The 20749-nt window shown below is 36.4% G+C and overlaps 1 long non-coding RNA gene across 1 annotated transcript in view; it reads right to left on the bottom strand.

Annotated features, from left to right (window-relative positions):
- The window catches only part of LOC132685512 (uncharacterized), a 188269-nt gene that overhangs the window by 131043 nt on the left and 36477 nt on the right, over positions 1-20749 (bottom strand). The window contains exon 2 of the long non-coding RNA XR_009613150.2: positions 10675-10760. This is a non-coding gene — a long non-coding RNA (uncharacterized LOC132685512). The remainder of the gene's footprint in view (positions 1-10674; positions 10761-20749) is intronic.

The following is a 20749-nucleotide window of genomic DNA, read 5'->3' as shown; positions in this document are numbered from 1 at the left end:
CCTCTCTCCAGCTTACACTCTGTCTCTCTATATCTCAAAAATAAATAAAAATATTTTTTAAAAATTATGAAAAAATAAATATAAATATCTGTTCATACAAATTTTGGTATGTAAGTATAGTTATATAATATTTTCCACACTAAGTAAAAAATATAAAAGTAAATACACACACCCATTCCTTTCTTTGGAATTCAATAGTCAAATCAGGACTGCTTATAAAATGTGATGAAAATCAGACACTTGGACTACAAAGAGACGATATGCTAAAATTGCCTTTAGGAACTACTCTGTAGGTAACTTTGGACTTACTGGTCTGAAGTCTGTGTTCTGTGAATCCTTTCCCTTCTTGTCTTGGCCAGATAGATCTTAAAGGCAAAGCCACGTCATATACAAAGTGGTATCAGAGGATTCGAATGGTGACTACAGCAATGAACCCCTACTACATACCAAGATCTGCACCATTCCACTTAAAAAAATCTTATCTCATTGGGGTACCTGGGTGGCTCAGTCTGTTGGGCGTCTAACTTCAGCTCAGGTCATGATCTCGCAGTTCAGTTCAAGCCCCACGTCAGGCTCTGTGCTGACAGCTCAGAGCCTGGAGCCCGCTTCAGAGTCTTTGTCTCCCTCTCTCTCTCTCTGCCCCTCCCCTGCTTGTGCTCTCTCTCTCTCTGTCTCTCTCTATCTCTCAAAAATAAACAAACATTAAAAAATAAAGTTTTTGCTTAAAAAATAAACCAAAAAATTTTGTTTTAATCTTATCTCATTTAGTCTTAATAACCCTAAAATCTAAATACTATTATTCCCCCCAATGTATAGCTAAGGAAACAGAATAAAGAAGTTGAGCCGTTAGCTAAATTTCACATAGCTAGTAAATTGTGAAGCAGACGTGTGAACCATCTATCAGTTAGGATAGGTAAGTTAGGCTGCAGCAAAAAATAAACCCAAAATTTCAGTGGCTTAACATGATGAAAGTGTATTTCTCTTTCATGCTGTATGTCTATCATGAGCTGATAGCAGGGGTCTGCCCACCAGGTTGTCAAGAATCCAGGCTGATGGAGCATCTACCATCACTTGTTCATCATTACTTTTCTTTTCTTATTTTAGATATAGAGAGAGATCACGAGTGTGGGAGAGGGGCAGAGGAAGAGAGAGAGAGAATCCCAATCAGGCTCCATGATCAGAGTGGGCCCCAAAGTGGGGCTCAATCCCACACCTCTGTGTTCTTGACCTGAGCCAAAATCAAGAGTCAGACATTCAACCAACTAAGCCACCCAGGCACCCCTCTAGTTCACCATTTCTTTTAAGACAACAGAAGATCTTGAAATAGGAATTAAGTGCTTCAGCATAAAATGAACAATGTCAACTAATTTCCCAGAGCTTATCACATGATCCCATGGCTAACTCACAAAGAGGTCAGGACGTGCAATTCAGAAAGCTGGAAACATCTGGGGAGGAGCAGTAGCAACCATCATAAATCATATCTATTCAGAACCTGTAGTAGTGCTCTTTCCATTATACTGGGTCAAACAAAACAATTATTCCACAAGGCATCTGGGTCTTTGACAGCATAAACATAAAATTTCCATTTGGAGTCTATAAATTTTACTACATATTATAATTTTCTGGTCTCTTTTGAATTAAACAAGAACCTCTTAATATAAAGATCTAACGGAATCAGAGAGATCATTCCATAAACATTGTTATCACCTGCATTGGGTTTTTTACTGCCATGTAAGAAATTGCCACAAACTTAGCGGTCTACAATGATACATATTACCTCACAGGTTCTGTGGGTCAGGAGTCCGAGCATAGTTTAGCCAGACGCTCTACATAGTGTTTCACAAGACTGCAGTCAAGGTGATGGCCAGAGTGCGTTTTCATTTGGAGGCTTGACTGGGGAAGAATCTCTTTCCAACTGAATGGCATTCAGCAGGTATTGGTGGTATAGTGGCAAGCATAGCTGCCTTCCAAACTGAATGACACATTTGACAGAATCCATTTTCTTGGCAATGTATGACTGAGGGCCCTGGCTTTTTGCAGATTGTGGCCTTAAGCTCTACAGGCCACTCACAGTTTCCTGCCACATGTCCCTCAACATAGGCAGTTCAGAACATGACACCTTGCTTCTTCAATTTCATTAAGAGAGGCTCTCACAGTCTGCTCAGACAAATTCTTATCTAATGTGATAACATCATAGGAGTAAAATCCCATCACCTGTACCATATAATCTTGGTTAGAATCAAGTTATAGATTCCACCTTCATTGATAAGGAGATTTCAAATAGATATGGACACCAGAAAGCAGAAATCATCAGGGATCACATTACATATCCATCAGATCAACAAAGAGCTAAAATATGAAAACTGGTTCTTTGCATGATGTCTCATCTACCCAAGTTGTCTTTGACTTCTACTATGTAGATCTCTGTTGCTATACCTCTATTCATTATATAACTCTGTAACTCTTTATAAGCTAACCATCTCTTACTTAATAATAGCTATAAATATTCATAATTAAACCTAAAATGTCCTAGTCTTTAAAGTGCATTAGTCTTTAAAGGAATCTCATTCTCTTTTTCTCTTTCTCTTTCTCCCAGACACTTTAATCTTTAAAGTTCTTGGGTTTTTTTTTTTTTTAAATAAAATCATTAGTGATATTTCTGGTCTCAGGTCCAACATGTAAAGTTCTTAGAAATTATCACTCCGTGCTAAGAAAGACCCGGACAATGACTTTTCATGAGTCCATCAAAGAAATCGAGTTGCAGTGTGAATAACCACCCCAAAATCTGGAGAGACAGAGCATCTAGAGAGGCTCAGTTGAGATCACCTTACCTGGAGCAGAAGCCACTAGAGCTATTAACCAATAGGAGAACTTAAATGGTGATTTTGATAAATTGCTGGAGCAGGTGGGAACCAGTGTGTGCCCTCCTGGTGGGCACAGGTTGTGGGCCAAGGCAATGTGGGCTTTACCTTCAGAAACAATACCAGGGTCTCATGGTGAAGGTCCAAGAAGTTCATCGTGGCTCTGGCGGCGGGGAAGGGGGAAGGAAAGAGTAATCCTTGAAAAACACACAGGATCCTTCTTAACAAAGGCCTACTTGTTGGGGTAAAGGACTGTGCAGAGCATTATTCTTTATTCCTCCCACTTTAGCCTCTCTGTTGCAACTAAGGAAGGAAAAGCAAAAACAAAAATAAACACGTAGTCAATGGGACAACAGGGATTCAAGGAAATAGAACAGAGGTCAGTGGGGCTGGAGGGGAACACCAGAGAAACATTTATGAAGGTTACAACATGCAAGAATAGGTAATACACAGCATGATGATGCAGAGAAATGGAAACTCTAAGAAAGTATCAAAAGGAAATGGTAGAAATAACAAACATATGAACAGAAAGGAAGGATACCCTTTACAGGTTTACCAGTAGTCCTGACAGGGCCAAGGAAAGGATCAGAGAACTGCAAGATAGGTCAATAGAAATTTTTCAAACATAAATGCAAAGAGGGAAAAAGATGGGGGCTGGGAGGGGAGAACAAAAATTTCAAGACCTGTAGAATGATTTACAAATGTCTAACATAGATATGATTGAAATACCAGAGGAGAAAAAGTCTGGAAAGCAGTCTGGGAAGACAGGAATCTTAAGTATAGAGGGAAAAGAATAAGAAGTTATTCAGACATCTTGTCAGAAATGGTGCAAACAAGAAGAGAGTGAAATGAAACACCCCACCAACTTAGAATTCTATATCCAGGGAAATTGTTTTTAAAAACTGATGGGGAAATAAAGACTTTCTTAAATATACCAAACTGAGGGAATTCATCACCAGGAGATCTTCTTTCAATAAATGTTAAAAGTTCTTCAAGTAGAAAAAAAAGGATGTATGTAAGAGAGTTGGAACTACCTGAGAAAGATAAGTGTGTCAATAAGAAATAAATGAGGGTAAAATAAAAAATTTCATTTTTATTATCCTTAATATATCTAAAAGGTGCATTTCTGTTTAAAGAGATAAAAGTAACAATGTATTGGGTGGTTATAGTACATGGATAAGTGAAATGAATGACATCCATGTCACAAAGGATGTGAAGGAGGGACTGGGAAGATTTTGTTACAATGTATCATCACTAAACAGAGAGCAGCACAGTGTTATTAGAATGAGTATTTATGTTAGCCGACCTATGATCATGCCAACCAGTAGGTTATTTTAAATTATAATTGATATGCTAAGAGAAGAGATAAATCTGAATTATATAAATCCTCGATTAGGCCCAGAGAAGGGAGAAGAAAACAAAACATAAATATTCAGTTAATGGAGAACAATTACAAACAGGGTAGATATCAATCCAACGCTATAGCAATGAAAATACGATCATTAGCCTAGATAGGAAAACAAGACTCAAATATATGTGTTCTAAAAAGACAAACTCTGAAGACTCGGATAGAAGTAAAGGGATAGAGAAAGATATACCATTCTTTCACTAAGCAAAAGAAAGCTGGAGTGGCTATATTAATCTTAGACAAATCATACTTCAGAACAAGAAAGATTATCAGTATTAAGGAGGAGCTTTACATAAGAATAAAGTGGTCAATGCTATGAAAAGATATAACAATCTCAAGGGTTTATGTACCTAATAGCTGAATGTCAAAATACATGAGAGAAAAACCCATAGAACTGAAAGGGGAAATAGATAATCCCACTGCTAGAGTTGGAGACTTCAATACCTTCCGTCAATAATTCACAGATCAAGCAGACAGAAAATCAGTAAGGATACAGAGGTCTCGAAAAAGTACTATCAGTGATTTCTAATCTAATTGATATTTATAGAATATTCTACACAACAAGCCCATTATTTTCAAGCTTGCATGCAATAGTCACCAATATAGAGAAGATGAGATTCTGGGCCTGGCAACACACCTTAACCAATTAGAAAAATGGAAATCATAAAAAGTATGTTCTTACTCTACAATGGAATTAGACTAGAAATCAATAGAAAGAGAGTGGCAAAATTCCAAAATAATTGGGGATTAAACAATATACTTCTAACACCTAGATCAAAGAATAAGTCTTAAGAGGATGATATAATATATTCAGCTAAGTGAAAATGAAAATACAAGTTAGTATTTGTGAGGTGCAGCAAAACGCGTGCTTAGATGGAAATTCATACCATTAAATACATATGTCAATAATAATTAAAATATAAAATAAAGGATGTAGCCTACATCTTAGGAAATGAAAACAGTAAGATAAAATCAAGCCTAATGAAGCAGAACAAAATAAAAAGTAGCTGAGAACTTGGAATAAGAACCTTTTAACACTGAATATGTGCTCAGACCTTCGTATCATATTAGAGTTTCCGCAATGACATAAAAACTAACTTATATATACTTTTAGTATTTATGTATCAAATTTTGTAGCAATTTATACAAATATAGATGCCTTATATGTATGGCATCTATACATATCATGATACATACCCTATCATTGACATCTTACATTAGTATAGTACATTTTGTCACAATTAATGAACTAATATATTTTTTTAATTTTTTAATGTTTATTTATTTTTGAGAGGAGGAGAGAGAGAGAGAGAGAGAGAGAGAGAGAGAGAGAGAGCAGGGGAGATGCAGAGAGAGGGGGAAACACAGAATTCGAAGCAGGCTCCAGGTTCTGAGCTGTTCAGTACAGAGCCCGATGCAGGGCTCAAACTCAGGAACTATGAGATCATGACCTGAGCCGTAGTAGGATGCTTAAGTGCCTGACTGAGCACCCAGGCACCCCAATGAATTAATATTAATATATTATTATTACCCTCTTGCCCTGGTGGTGGGAAAACAAACTGGTGCAGTCCCTCTGGAAAACAGTGTGGAGGTTCCTCAAAAAATTAAAAATAGAATTACCCTACGACCCAGCAACAGCACTACAGGGAATTTATCCAAAGGATACATGAGTGCTGATTCATAGGGGCACAAGTACCCCAATGTTTATAGCAAGGCTATCAACAATAGCCAAAGTATGGAAACAGCTCGAATGTCCACCAACTGATGAATGGTAAAAGAGTAAAACTAAAGGATTGAAAACAGGAAAACAATAAATCAAGTCAAGGAAACCAAAGTCTTGTTCTTTGAACAGATTGATAAAATGTACAAATCTCCAGCCAGGCTGACCAGGGGAAAGCGAAGACACAAATTATTAAAATCAGAAATGAAATTCTGAGAATTGCATTGTAATTCTTGAGAATTGCAAATTCAGTTGAGCCTAGGATTGGGCAAAGTTTTCTTAAACGCAATAGCAAAAGCACAGGCAACAAAAAAATACATCAACTGGACTTCACCAAAATTAAAAGCTTTGTGCTTCAAAAGACACCATCAGTAAAGTGACAAAACAACCACAGAATGGGAGAAAATCTCTGCAAATCATGTATTTGACAAGAGACTTATAGCTATGATACATAATGAACACTTACCACTCAATTAAAAAAAAAGACAAAGCAATTTTTTAAATGTTTTATTTTATTTTTATTGTTGAGAGAGAAAGAGACAGCGTGAGCATGTCAGGGGCAGAGAGAGGAGACCCAGAATCTGAAGCAGGCTTCAGGTTCTGAGCTGTCTTCGCAGAGCCTGATGTGGGGCTTGGAACTGTCCAGGAGATCACGGCCTGAGCTGAAGTCGGACACTTACCCCACCGAGCCACCCGGGCGCTCCAAAGACAACCCATTTTTTAAATGGACATAGAATCTGAATAGAGATTTCTCTAAAGAAGATTTTTAATTGACTAATAAGCACATGGAAAGGTATTCAACATTATTAGCCCTCAGAGAAACAAATCAAAACCACAGTGAGATATTCCACTTCACACCCACTTAGGATGGCTAGAAGACAGCCAAGGAGATGGAGATACAGAGGTTAGTATACTGATGGTAGAAATATGCAATGGTGCCCTTTGGAAAAAAGTCTGGCTTTTCCTCAAAGTTAGCTAAACAGAGTTACCAGGTGACCCAGCAAACCTATTCCTAGTTACATACCCCCCCAAAATAAAAATAAATATAAACAAAAAAGTCTGCACATGAATATTCATAGTAGCATTGTTCATTGTAGCCAAAAAAAAGTGTCAATCAGTTGATGAATAGATAAATATAGGTGATATATCAATATAATGGAATATCATGCAGTAATAGAAAAGGTCTGACTTTTGTTGATACTGAAATATTCTACAAGATGGATGAACCTTAAAAATACGATTCTGTGTGAAAGAAGCCAGCCACAGAGGGCCACATATATATGATTCCATTTACATGAAATGTTCAGAATAGTCAAATCTATAGAGACAGAGGTGGTTTCGTGGTTTTGTAAGGCTGGGACTGATGAGAAGATTGGGGACAGGGAGTGATGGTCAAGGTGCACAGGTTTCTTACTGAGGCTGAAAATGTTGCAAAACTGAGTATGGCAATGGATGCACAATTGTAGGAATACACTTAAAGCCATGGAATTGTACACTTCCAATGGGTAAATTGGATGCTGTATGAATTATATCTCAGTAAACGATGTTTGGAAAAAAGCAGGGTCCTAACAAAAGTGCCCAGTGAAGTGCTTAGAACAGTGCCTGAAACAAAGTTAAATGCTATGCATATTTGCTAAATAAATAATCCTGTATACATACCACTTTAAAAAAAAGAAAAAGAAAAAAAATCACAGAGTCTTTGGACTTGGACTTCAGAGGGAGGTAGTTTGTCTTCTTCATCTGACAAGTGGGGGCATTCAGCACTCCGATTTGGGAACTGAAGCAATTTTCCTTTTCTCATATCAGGAATTAAATATTTTCAAGAACTAGACCTCTACTCTTCCTGATTTCTATTCCAGGGCTCTTTTCTCTGGACTGGACAGCACAATTTTTTTTTTTGGGGGGGGGGGGGAGGGCTTATTTTCAATCCGCTACCCATATTATGGCCAGGCTGATATAGAAGATAAGTTTTTGGTTTATCTTCAGGATTCATCTATGAAACACAGTTGTACATGGATTGGTACACTCAACTACATTCAGAGCTGCACCAAATATGATGTGGAAATATTTGTTAAATTTTTGTTTACTAGAGCCCTTTTAAGTATGCAATGATTTATGCTGGAGAGTATTGAAATGATATTGTTTAACGATAATTTTATGGATTTAAGTTGTTCTGTTTTGAAGTGTGGCTGAGTAGCAATTGAAATCTGAATTTCAAGTAGCCACCTATCACAAAAACTATTTTGACTGAGCTTACAAATTGCAGCATGTGTCTAAAATGATGTTCTAGTTATTTCATTCTTACTATAACAATCCTGTGGTTTCTAGATATTGAAGTCATGATGCATAATGATAAAGACCTTAGAAGACAGAAGGGGATAAATGTGAAACCTCATGTTTTTTAATGTTGTCTTTATTAGCCAAAAGAAGCTGTTTGATGAAAAGGATTGAAATGGCTTCAGCTCTGAGATGTCAAACTGAGAAAGGTTTTCTTTTCTCTCTTTTTTTTCACCGAAAATGTGACTTTATATTAATTATCTTATGGATCGTCTTAATTAGATCTCAAATGAGACGTTCTGGTGTGTTTTTACAAATACTGCTAATTACAGTCTTTATGTGGTCTACTCTAATCTTAAAAATTAGTGGAAAATATTATAATAAATAATAAATACTACTGCTTTCTTAATCACTATGGCTGAAATTTAGGCACAGTGATAATTCTGAAATAGTATAATTAAAGTTTAAGATTGATTAATGAATATACTGGCTTTTTTTCTCTAGCAGTAATATCTATCCCACCGAAGCAACAATAATGAGTCATGGCTGCAGCTGACATTTACAGAAGTTATCTATCTATTCTGCTCACAAACAGGAATATGTCAGAATTATGCTAGAAAAGGAGGACCTACGCACATATTCTCATCTCTGTTAAGTTGCTGTGCATTTTTCCTTGAAGAAAAAATTCACATTTTACAGTCCTTATATCACAAAACTCCTTCACCTATTAAAATTTTTTCTATCTTGTATCTTTACATTTTTATGTTTTATGTAATTTACCTGTAATGACTCACTGAGGCTAACGAATCTGAAGATCTTTTGTAACTTTAAACTTAGAAAAATTCATAAACAATAAATAATTAATTTGAACTGTAATGCTCCCTAGCAAATATAACACTTTATAACTAGATAATATTTCTTTGACTGTGTAGAAGTGTGGAACTCTTTAGACTGTCTGGAAATGTGCTTTTCATAGGAAAAGCTTACTTACTAACTAGCTATGTGACCTTAGGTAAACCCCGCCACAGATAATACCATTCACTGCAAGACAGATTTTCTAAAGATAAGGGAAGCGTACTCAGCAAGCCAAAATCCACCTCGGTGACTCTGTGGTTCTAGAAGCGTGTTCAAAATCTTAGGTTAGTTAGCAGTGGACTGAAAGCAGTGAGGATTTCAAAGGAAAAAACCAAACCACAAACCTTGTATTTGAAGTCTGCTTGTGACTTTTAGCAGCTGCTGGTCTTCTGGGCCAATTACAGAATTCTTTTGAAATCCAGTTTCCTTGCATAAAAAATAATGCTCATACCCAAGTAATAGCATCTCTTCAAGCTGATGAGAGTTTTTTTAAGTTTTTCGTTTTGTTTGTTTTTTTACTTCTATTCATTTCTGAGGGACAGAGAGAGAGCGCGAGGAAGGGAGGGGCAGAGAGAGAGGGAGACAGAATCCAAAGCAGGCTCCAGGCTCCGAGCTGCCAGCACAGAGCCACAGAGCCGGGTGCAGGGCTCAAACCCACAAACTGTGAGATCATGACCTGAGCGGAAGTCAAACGCTTAACCGCTTAACCGACTGAGCCACCCAGGCGCCTCGATGATTATTTTATAAAGCAGTATTCTGCCTCTCTGTCAGCCCCTTGGGTCACTCCTCTGCATAGCTGGCTGATGGCATAGTCTGCCTATCGTGCTAAAGGTAAACTGCTTCCCCCAACCCCCGCCCCAAGAAGTGCAGTCAGAGGCTCCCTACTCTCCCTCTCATTCCAGAGATGTTATTTACACCCATGGTTTCATAACCTATAAATAGTTGAAAATCTGAAATCCAGCACTGAACATTGAAGTCAGGGGGTGCATGACAATATATATGTATATAAATTCTAATAACAATAAAAGACATCATGTAATTAGTGAAATAAATAAAAAAGTGAATACCCATAAAGTTTTAACAGAGAGAAGGATAATATGTAGTAAGAAACCCTCCATCATTCTTGCTTCCCGCTGTATGAGATACTCCTTTGACAAAATGTTCTGTGATCAAATTAGTTTCATAAACGTCCCATACTGTATTCTCCTACATTGACATCAGAAAACCAAAGGCTCTAAGGAATACTCCAATGTAGAAATGCCAGCTTTGTTCAACTAGAATTTCAAAAATTATTTGGTAACTGAAATTATTAATATGTAGTATCTATTAATATATTGCACCATATAGCTTAGGAAATGTTGTCAAGACCTGTTCTTTTTAAAAACTTTGATTTACACCTGAAAAAGTCAATAGATTTAAATACCATTGTTCATATCATCCAGTCTAAGGGAAGCACAATTGGAACTCCCATTGGTCATAGAGTAGGCTGTAAATTCAGCGGATAATTTGATCTGAATTCTCTGCTCCCATTTGGAAGAAATACCAGCTCATACCTTGCAACGAATGAAGATTGCAATATTTCTTCTGTAATATATCACTGAAGAATATCATCTTTTTGGAACTGGGCTTTTCCCATAATCTGTATAATAAAGAGTGAGAAAAAATATATACTGAATTTTAATGGTTTTTTTTTTCACATGGTAGAACCATAGATAACCAGTCTCCCTTTTTCATGACTAATACACACTTGAATGTGTCTATTCTTACCAAACACAAATACAAATATTCTTTATATAAATGTAACTATCTGTATGGTTGAATTGTATCTTCCAAAATTCATATGCTGAGGTCCTAACCTCCTTCATATGTGACTGTATTTGGAGAAAGGGTATTTTTTTTTCATTGAATCCTTTTTTTTTCAGTCTTGATTGATTGATTGCGTGTGTGTGTGTGTGTGTGTGTGTGTGAGAGAGAGACAGAGAGAGAGAGAGACAGAGAGAGAGAGAGACAGAGAGAGAGAGAGACTGCAAGTGGGGTAGGGAGAGAGAGAATCCCAAGCAGGCTCTGCACTGGCAGTGCAGAGCCCGACGCAGGGCTTGAACTCATGAACCGTGAGATCATGGCCTGAGCCGAAGTCAGGTGCTTAACCAGCTGAGCCACCCACGCGCCCCTGCAGAGAGGGTAGTTAAACAGGTAATTAAGGTTAAATGAGGTCTCTTAATTTAACCCCTAATGAAATTAAATTAAATGAGGGCCCTTAATTTAACCCCTAATTAAGGTTAAAAGAGGTCCCCTCTTCAGTCTGAAGAGAAACCCATGCAATATCAGCTCTAGCATTCTAGATTTTTTTTCAAACCTTTGCGTTGTGCATAACTGGGCATCTTGGAACCATCTTAGACTATGGGAGAAAGTTATTTCTAGTAAGATCACAGAAAACAAATTCATTGACATTTATTTCATAACTGCCATTTAAATTTGTACCATTTTGAAAGACTAATATTAACTTAGATCAAAACAATGGAAATATCTGTTTCTAATTATGTCTATAAGTGGTGAAATAAATCTCAAATGGCAATACAGTACACTTAGGGAAAATTTAATAATCTATGTATTTGACATTTTTTTAAGCAGGCTTCGCACCCAGCGTGGAGCCCAATGTGGGGGGCTTGAACTCACAATCGTGAGGTCAAGACCTGAACTGAGATCAAAAGTCAGATGCTTTCTGACTGAGCTACCCAGGCACCCCAATGTATTTCACATTGAATGCCATAATTAGCCACAAGACAATTGAAACATGACTTAATTGATAATATTGAACACACCCATAACTTTTCGAGAATGTCTTTTAGAGTCAAGGTAGACCTCTCTGTCCAGAGTTTAATTTCAGATCAATAGGTTATAAAGCTTCCTCTATCCAGACTTCAGTTTTTTCATCTTTATATTTTGATAATCATATTCTCATTATATAATAAATTACATATGGTTTCAAAGTCTTAATGTTTATAACATTACATGTTTATACAGCGCAGTTAAAAATTATGTTTAGATTTTAATTCTAATTCCTTATGTTGTCTTTAGAAAACTCAGAAAGCTTCTGTACTGTTTCTCTGGAGCCACTCTGCCACGAGCTGGAGAGCTAGAAAGTACAGATGTTTATTATCTCACCATTCTGAATGCCCTAAGTTCAAAATCAAGGTGTCAGCAGGACCACACTTCATCTGAAGTCTCTAAGAAGGAATGTCTCTTCCAGCTACTGGTGGCTGTCTGTATTCCTTGACTAGTGGCCACATCACCCCAATCGCTGGCTTTGTGGTCACATTGCCTCTTCTGTGTTCCCTCTTTTTGCCTCTCTCTTAGGAGGACGTGTGGGTTTGCATTTCTAGTTTACCTGGATAACCCAGGATAATCTCATCATTTTAGGATCCTTAACATGATCACATCTGCAAAGACTCTTTTTTCAAATAAAGCAACAGTTCCATAACCCAGGGATCATGACTTGATATATTAGGGTGGCTCTTACTCAACCTATCACACCTTCTTTCCCTTAAAAAATATAATTATATCCCTGTATTAATTATTATTCAAAACTAATATGTATTATTTGTATTAGATAGAATGTGCTAAATTCTACATTTTTATTGATTGGTTTGTAAGCAAACTTTTTCGCCTAATGTATAAATTTTCTGACTTACTGAGACACTGATGTATAATTTCCCTTTGTTTAGTGTATTTGTTACACTTTCCCTAAACTCTACAGGTTAGATAAATGGGAAGGTTGTAATTGTTCCTATATTTCTCTTGATCTCTTCTCTTCCTAAGTCCTTCACAGATGCTAAATATTCCCACTCATTTTCAAACCTTCTCACACAACGATAAGCATCTGTCTGTTTCTGTAGAAAACATCCACATAAATGAGGTTTAGTGAAGGTCAAACCTTGTTAAACAGATACTACAACATTGAACATCTCTAATTAGTGAAAAGATTATCAACAGTCCATTGCTGATCGGATTTCAAGAAGTTCCTAACACGACAAATATTGTACGACACAGATAATGTGCAAACTACTCCATGCATATTATAATGAGATTTGACCTGTAATTTAATGATCTTTGATGCTTTCGATCCTTCCCTGACCCTTCATCCTCTATTGAATTTAATACCAACTTTCTGTCTCATCTCATAAATATTTTCTCAGATTTTGCTGCATGTGGCAAGAAGGCAGAAGATTCATGACCAGATTAGGACTTTAAACTTGAATCTGAAGGAGAGGGAGGCAAAGATGAATCATCTTAGATGCAGTTCCTGCTCTCAAGAAGTCTGCTGTTTGAGAAGTGATACGGTTAGTCACCCACACAGTCATACTATAAAGCAATCAGGGATAATTGATACCATAAATCTGAAAACAAAACACAGAAGAATAGGCAACAAATTCGGACTGAAAAGATTGGGGGGATTTAACGAAGACTTGCCATCTCTTCTCCATTTATTAAATGCTTTCCACTCTTCGTTCAAGTATATCAAGTATTAAGTATATCACCCCCCTGGGAAGGCTGCTCCCATGTCTTCCATGACAACCAATTGATATCATTGAGGCACTCGTTTTGCAAATAATTTTATAAGTAACGTATTCCAGTTAGCATATAGCACATCGTATTTTACTTATTATTGTGTATGCCATTTTTGTTTTTGTCTTTGTGTTACCCTTGGGTTTTCAGATCCTTGAAAAAAGAGATTCTATTGTATTCGTTTCCAAATTATCTACGCTAGCACACTCCATGGTCGATGAAGAATTAAGTGCACGTTTTTTGAATAAAGCACTAAAGAAATCCTGAAATGTCCACTTTTGTCCATGAAATTAGCAAAATTTGTCAGAATATTTTTCCCACTGATTTAAACTCATAACCCAGGAAAACAAAAATGAAACAGCTATTTAGAAGGGACGCAAAGGACATGATTTTTGCCACCATCTCAGGTCACCTGGAAGACGTTTCTGCAACACAGTGCAGAGAAAGAGACCCTAGAGAAACATGGAGGTCTCTGTGACTTGAGAAGACAACGATTATTGTTCCAGGAGACAAAAGTGACCAGGGAAATGAAGGCATAAATGAACACATATTTAGCAGATGAGAAAAATAAGCTTAGAGAATCTAAGTGACTTGCCCAAGTAAACACACTTCTATTACCTTAAACAAATTAAAATACATGAACTTCATCAACACATTGAGGTCATTTTTTTTAATTGCCTTCCTGCAAACCAGGACAAATAAATTCAGAGAGGATATAAGCTCCCCAAATGTACAAGGACAGTAAGAGAACAGAACAAGCATTTAAACCCAGATATTCTGTTACCAAGTTTATCCTCTGAAGCTAAAGGCAATTTGACCTCCCCTATCTCTTCGTATGACTAATCCCTAAATACTTGAACACAAATTATCCTCTCAACTTCTCCAGACAAAATGCCCTCAATTACTTTCATCACATTAACTTTTTAAATAGCTACATCACAATTCTAAATATTCTCAGGTTATCGGTGAACAAATACTGTTAACTATTTTTTACATATTGACTCAAGAAAATAAGCTCAAATGGTCAGCTACGTATGCATAAGATGAAAGAAACTTAGCTTACTGACCAATGGCAGTGTGAGAATAAGGCTTACTGTCAGTAATTGATTGTTTACTATTAGTTCAATCTGAAGCAATTCTGATGCCTGACTCCTAAAAATACCTGCTATAACCTTCAACGGTATTATAGGAAGAGAGCACAGTCTCCAGTTTGGAAGTAACAATCCCACTTCCTCCAATAACAATGTTGTACGATGTTCATTTCTAGATAACACATAGAGAAACTGAAGTATGTACACAAATGAGTACACACAAATTAAGATATTTAACCTGAAAAACGAAAAATCTGGAGAACATTAAGTGTTAATATTTAATATTTAAAAGTCCTCCTACAGAGAAAGGACCAAGCTTGTTTTGCATAGCTCCTTCAGATAGATACATGTTTAGAATTGTGAGAATTTGGGGTGAACACAAAGAATAGCATCCTAACAAAGTAGTAAAAATTAGTTTCCAATTGCTACTGGAAATATCAGACCAGAAGCTCTGTGATTTTTCAGAAATGTAATGTAGAGAACATGTAGGCACTCTGAACCAGGTTTCCTTGAGCTAGCCCCAAACTTCCAGATGTCCATGGGCCCAGTGAGTAACAGATGTGAGCCATGGCCACAGCATATCCTTAAGATCATGAGATGGGTCTCTCTTCTCTGTTTCAAATATGCCTACTTTCTTAGTCCTGGCTCTATTTCCTATTGAAAAATGGCTCCTGTCCTTTCTGTTTGTTATTGATATTTGAATTCTCAGAATCTGATTTCTCTTTCTCCTTATAAGTGTTCTAACTTGGAGTTAGTCCCACTGGGAGTTAGTCTTTCCTCTTTGGAAACTCCCTATTCAACTATGATGCAGTCTAAGGAGCTAAACCAAAAATGGGGTTGTATTGTCAGTACTGTATGGCAGATTGATTAAGATAACCTACAAAGTCCCCAGTTACTCTAAGATCCATCATTCTATTAATATTCCCTGAAATTTCATCCATATAGCCTTCAAATTCTTAAATGATACCAGTAATTAATTGAAAAGGTTTTACTTACATATCATAAAACAACAATTTTGATTATTGTTTTTACAAATTAAAATTTCAGTAAAGATGCTTATCAATCAAATTCATCTTTTCTCATCAATGAAATCATTGCCTTGATTTCTGTTGTTCCAGTGGGAACTGGAATAGCTCTGGCTCCCAACTGAGAAATTATTTTCTCTTACTTAGATCTCTCCTCACCCTCTTCTCCCTCCTCCTTACCCTCCTTCTTCTTGATACGTAGATTCGTCTGTTTCTTTTGCTCCCCACACTGTTTCAACTTTATCCTGAATTTAAAATAATCATGTCCATTATTATATGTCATCTTCCTGTACGTGACTGAAACTTTCACTGAGATTAATAAGGAACATGAATTCTTCATTATCTCTTTGTAGTACATGATATTTCTGTAGAGTTGTCACCCTTACGCCAAGTTTTCTATAAGTTTTAGCAAATTTAGTGGGAATATCATTCTTCACTAATGTAACAAAAGCAAACATCAAGACAAAAAGTCTTGATGACTTTTTAACAATTCTGTAAAAATTTTCTTCTAAATTTTTCAAAAATATAGTTCAGAATGTTGTTTATATATCATCTTTTTCAATGTTTCCACGGCTTATTGATCCTGTTAAATCAGTAATAACATGAGGTGGTAAAGAAATGACTAATTCTTCAAAAACTGGGAAGGAAAGAAATGCTATCTAGAAATGTTCTTTTATGTAATTTTTTTTCTTTAAGTATTTAACACAATGTATAAATCTGTGAAAACCTTCAAATGATCTAGAGTTGATCCATACTGATTTTTTAATAGTAAATTAGAAAAGATAAACCATAAAAAGTTTTGAAAGACTTAAGGTTTAGTGATTTTCTGATAATTTCAACAATACAAAAAATATATATAAGTTTTGGATGCCTTGTTACAGGTGGTTCCTGTGACTTATAATTTTTAAATTTATTTTGATTCTATCCTGATTTCCCTGTTATGAAAGTAAACTTTAGACACATTTGATCTATAGTTTGAAATTCTACTTCAATTGAGATTAACCAACTTTAACTTATTTTTAGCACAGGTAGATTAGTGGGCAATTTTTTAACTAATTAGGGCTCAGTAAGTTGCTTTTTCTCTTAATGCCTAACACCCATATTTTGGTGTAAAAATGGAAAATGTCTGAAAAATCTTCAATGGAAGGCCAAGTTCATTCATTGACTATGTTTCTACTGATGACAGTTCCAGAACATTCGTGTGTGTGTGTGTGTGTGTGTGTGTGTGTGTGTGTGTGTGTAGTGTGTCTGAAAATTGAACCTCTAATATGTTGTTTACAAATTTAGGCTTCAGTCCCATGGCATAGAGACAAAATCAGAGAAAATTGTAAAGAAATCTTAGAATCCTGAATTTTCTACATGAATATCTACAAGAACAAACATGATGATAAGGATCAGGAACAACATAATTGCTTCATACATTTCACAAAGTGGAAATCTTCTAGTACGGGGATAACAAACTTTCTGTTAATGGTCAAATACTGAATACCTTTAGCTTCGAGGTTGAGAAGGTCTCTGTCACAACAATTCAACTCTAGTGTTTTAGTACAAGGGTAGCCATAGACAATAAGTGAGTAAATGGTCACGGATGTGTTCCAATAAAACTTTATTTGCACAAACAGGCAGTGGGCTGAGTTTTTTTTTAAGGTCCATTTTTGCCAGCATCTGCTTTAGGGCATAGTCTTCTAGACACAAGTTTCAGTGTGCGGTAGGTACCAGTCCTTACATTTTAGAGAGAGGCACACAGCATCAATTAATCCAGAGAGTAGATTCAGTGAAGAAGTGTTAAGAGTTTTCTACTGTAGTTATAGTATCACAGCTTCATGCATACTACCAGAAAAAATGACCTTGATTTTGAAAGTATAAGTTTAAATAAAATGTCATTCATACTTTTTTCAGTATGAGATATTTGACCCATATTTTCTCTTTGGCCCATATTTTAATAAAATTAAGCAAATGACTCACAAAGCAGTATTGAATTTATACTTTATCTTTAATGTAGATTTTAAAATATAAAAGGAGAAGTTTAGTTTGCCTTAGGCATAAGGGGTAAAGTTTAAGAAATGTCCTTTCAAAACATTTGTAAGAAGGAAGCTGGGCTGTGATGCAGCATTGATTTTATGGTGTATCAGTCATCAGTTCATTAGAAATGGTACTTAATCTTTAGGATGTGAGTCATCTCAGACCCACAGCCTCCAGAAGTTTTTCATAGAGGCATACGATATAAGGAAGCCATTAGCTGAGGGACAATAACTCCAAAATGACGCATATATGTTATTGGCAGCCTCTAGATTGCCACCGTTTGGCAAAGCCCTCTCACATTTCCGGTGCCCTCTATATCTGATAAACTTTCCATGCTGAGGAAGGCCTTATCTAACCCAGATTTATTTAATGCCGTTGGGTTCCAACTTGGCCCTCAACACCACAGCTTGCTGTTCGAGTTTCCTCTCTTTCTCAAAGAACATCCCACATTAGCTTGCTGGCCATATTCCCACAAAAATTTACCTTAAGAGGGTCTGAACTACAACCAAAAGTGCTGACATTTTCAGAATTCAGTATTGCTTTCATAAGGGCAAAACTCTAGGGGCGCCTGGGTGGTTCAGTCAGTCAAGCATCCGACTTCGGCTCGGGTCACTATCTCATGGTTCCTGAGTTAAAGCCCCACATGGGGCTCTGTGCTGACAGTTCAGAGCCTGGAGCCTTCTTCAGAGACTGTGTCTCCCTCTCTATCTGCCCTCTCCCCCTCACACTCTGTCTGTGTGTGCGTCTCTCTCTCAAAAATAAATAAATAAATAAATATTTAAACAATCTTAAATAAGGGCAAAACTCTAGGTCAATGGTTAGGGTTATTCATTCAAAACATACACATTTATTCACAACTAGGTAGCAGGGCCTTTTTAGGTGCTAAGGGATCAATTTAGTACCTTCCTTCACAAGGCATAGTTAAGATGTATGTGTGTGTATGTGTGTATACAATAAATATGTAAATCAATTATTGCAGGAAAATTAAATTATTACAGCATAAAATTGTGCCATGAACAGGTACAATGAGTATGCAAAGAAACAAATCATTATTATCCTGTCATGGATCAGGCAGAGAGGTTAGTTCTGAGGCCTTACAAAGAAAGTGAAATAGTCTGAGCTTTAAAAATAGAAGGAATTTGTTCATTTATTTATTTATATGTTTATTCATTTATTTTTAGTTTATATTTTTTGAGAGACAGAGAGTGAGACAGAGAGAGAGAGAGAGAGAGAGAGAGAGAGGCAGGGAGGGGCAGAGAGATAGAGGGAGAGAGAGAGAATCCCAAGTAATAGGGAACTCTGAAAAAGGGAAGCAAGGTAACATAATCAGTTCGGTGATTTATGTTGATCGCTAAATGATTTCCAATGAATGTGTTGGATACAGAACTCACCAGAGAGAGTTCTAGGATGGAGATTCAGGTTTGAGAGGCACCCACATGAATATGATTTCTGAAAAACAGACTTAGACAGTAAACAAAAAAACTAAAAAATAAAATAAGCACACAGAGCAAGAAATGCAATTCTAAGGAACATATACACCTGTAGAACAAAGGAAACTGGTGAGCAGTGACCATAGAATAAAAATAGAAAACCAGGAAACATTTCTAGAATATGGTCATTATTAAAACATAACATGTAAAATAAGGAGTGAAAAGATGATATAGTAGGAAGACCATTATTTTAACAGAGTTCTATGAAGTGAGCGGCATGGGTGATAAACAGAAATCTGTTGAAAGGTGAATGGGAGGTGAGAAAGTATAAACAGAAATAAACAGCTTCTGCACAGTGAAGGAAACAATCAACAAAACTAAAAGGCAACCTACAGAATGGGAGAAGATATTTGCAAATGACATATCTGATAAAAGGTTAGTATCTAAAATACATAAAGAACTTATAAAACTCAACCCCCAAATACCAAATAACCCAGTTTAAAGATGGACAGAAGACATAAATAGACATTTTTCAAAAAAAGACATCTAACAGACACATGGTCAACAACCACATGAAAAGATGCTCAACATCACTCATCATCAGGGAAATACAAGTAAAACTTCAATGAGATAGCACCTCACACCTGTCAGAATGGCTAAAACCAACAACACAAGAAACAATAGATGTTGGCAAGGATGAGAAAGGGAAGAGAAAGGGGAAGCCTCTTACACTGTTGGTGAGAATGCAAACCGTTGCGGCCACTATGGAAAACAGTATGGAGTTTCCTCAAAAACTTAAAAAATAGAACTATCCTATGATCCAACAATTGCACCATGAGGTATTTTCCCCCCCAAAATACAAAAATGATTCAAAGGGATACATGCACCCCAATGTTTATAACAACATTATCTACAATAGCCAAATTATGGAAAGAGCCCAAAAGTCCAGCAACTGATGGATGGATAAAGAAGATGTGGTGTGTATGTGTGTGTGTGTGTGTGTGTGTGTGTGTGTAATATTACTCAACTATAAAAATAATAAAAATAAAAAAGAATGAAATATTACCATTTACAACCACATGAGTGGAGCTAGAGAGTATTATGCCAAGCAAAATAAGTCAGTCAGAGAAAGACAAAGACCATATAATTTCACTCATGTGTGGAATTTAAGAAAGAAAACAAATGATCATAGGAGAAGAAAATAAAGAGGAAAGCCACAAAACAGATGCTTAAAAATAGAGAATAAACTGATGGTTACCAGAGAGGAAGTTGGTGGTGGCATGGGTGAAATAGGCGCTGTGGAGTAGGGAATGCACTTGGGATAAGCACCGGATATCGTATGGAAGTGCTGAATCACTAAATTGTACACCAGAAACTAATATTATACTGTATGTTAACTAACTGGAATTTAAATAAAAACTAAAAAAAAATTTAAGATACCCTCCTTCAACTTTCAAAAATCAGTCAATGTAATTCACCACATTAAAACACTGA

Source organism: Panthera onca, chromosome D2 (genome assembly GCF_046562875.1).
Source record: "Panthera onca isolate mPanOnc1 chromosome D2, mPanOnc1 haplotype 2, whole genome shotgun sequence".
NCBI lineage: Eukaryota > Metazoa > Chordata > Mammalia > Carnivora > Felidae > Panthera > Panthera onca.
The sequence above is the reverse complement of the archived record's forward strand: the minus strand, read 5'-3'. Positions and strand labels throughout refer to the sequence as shown.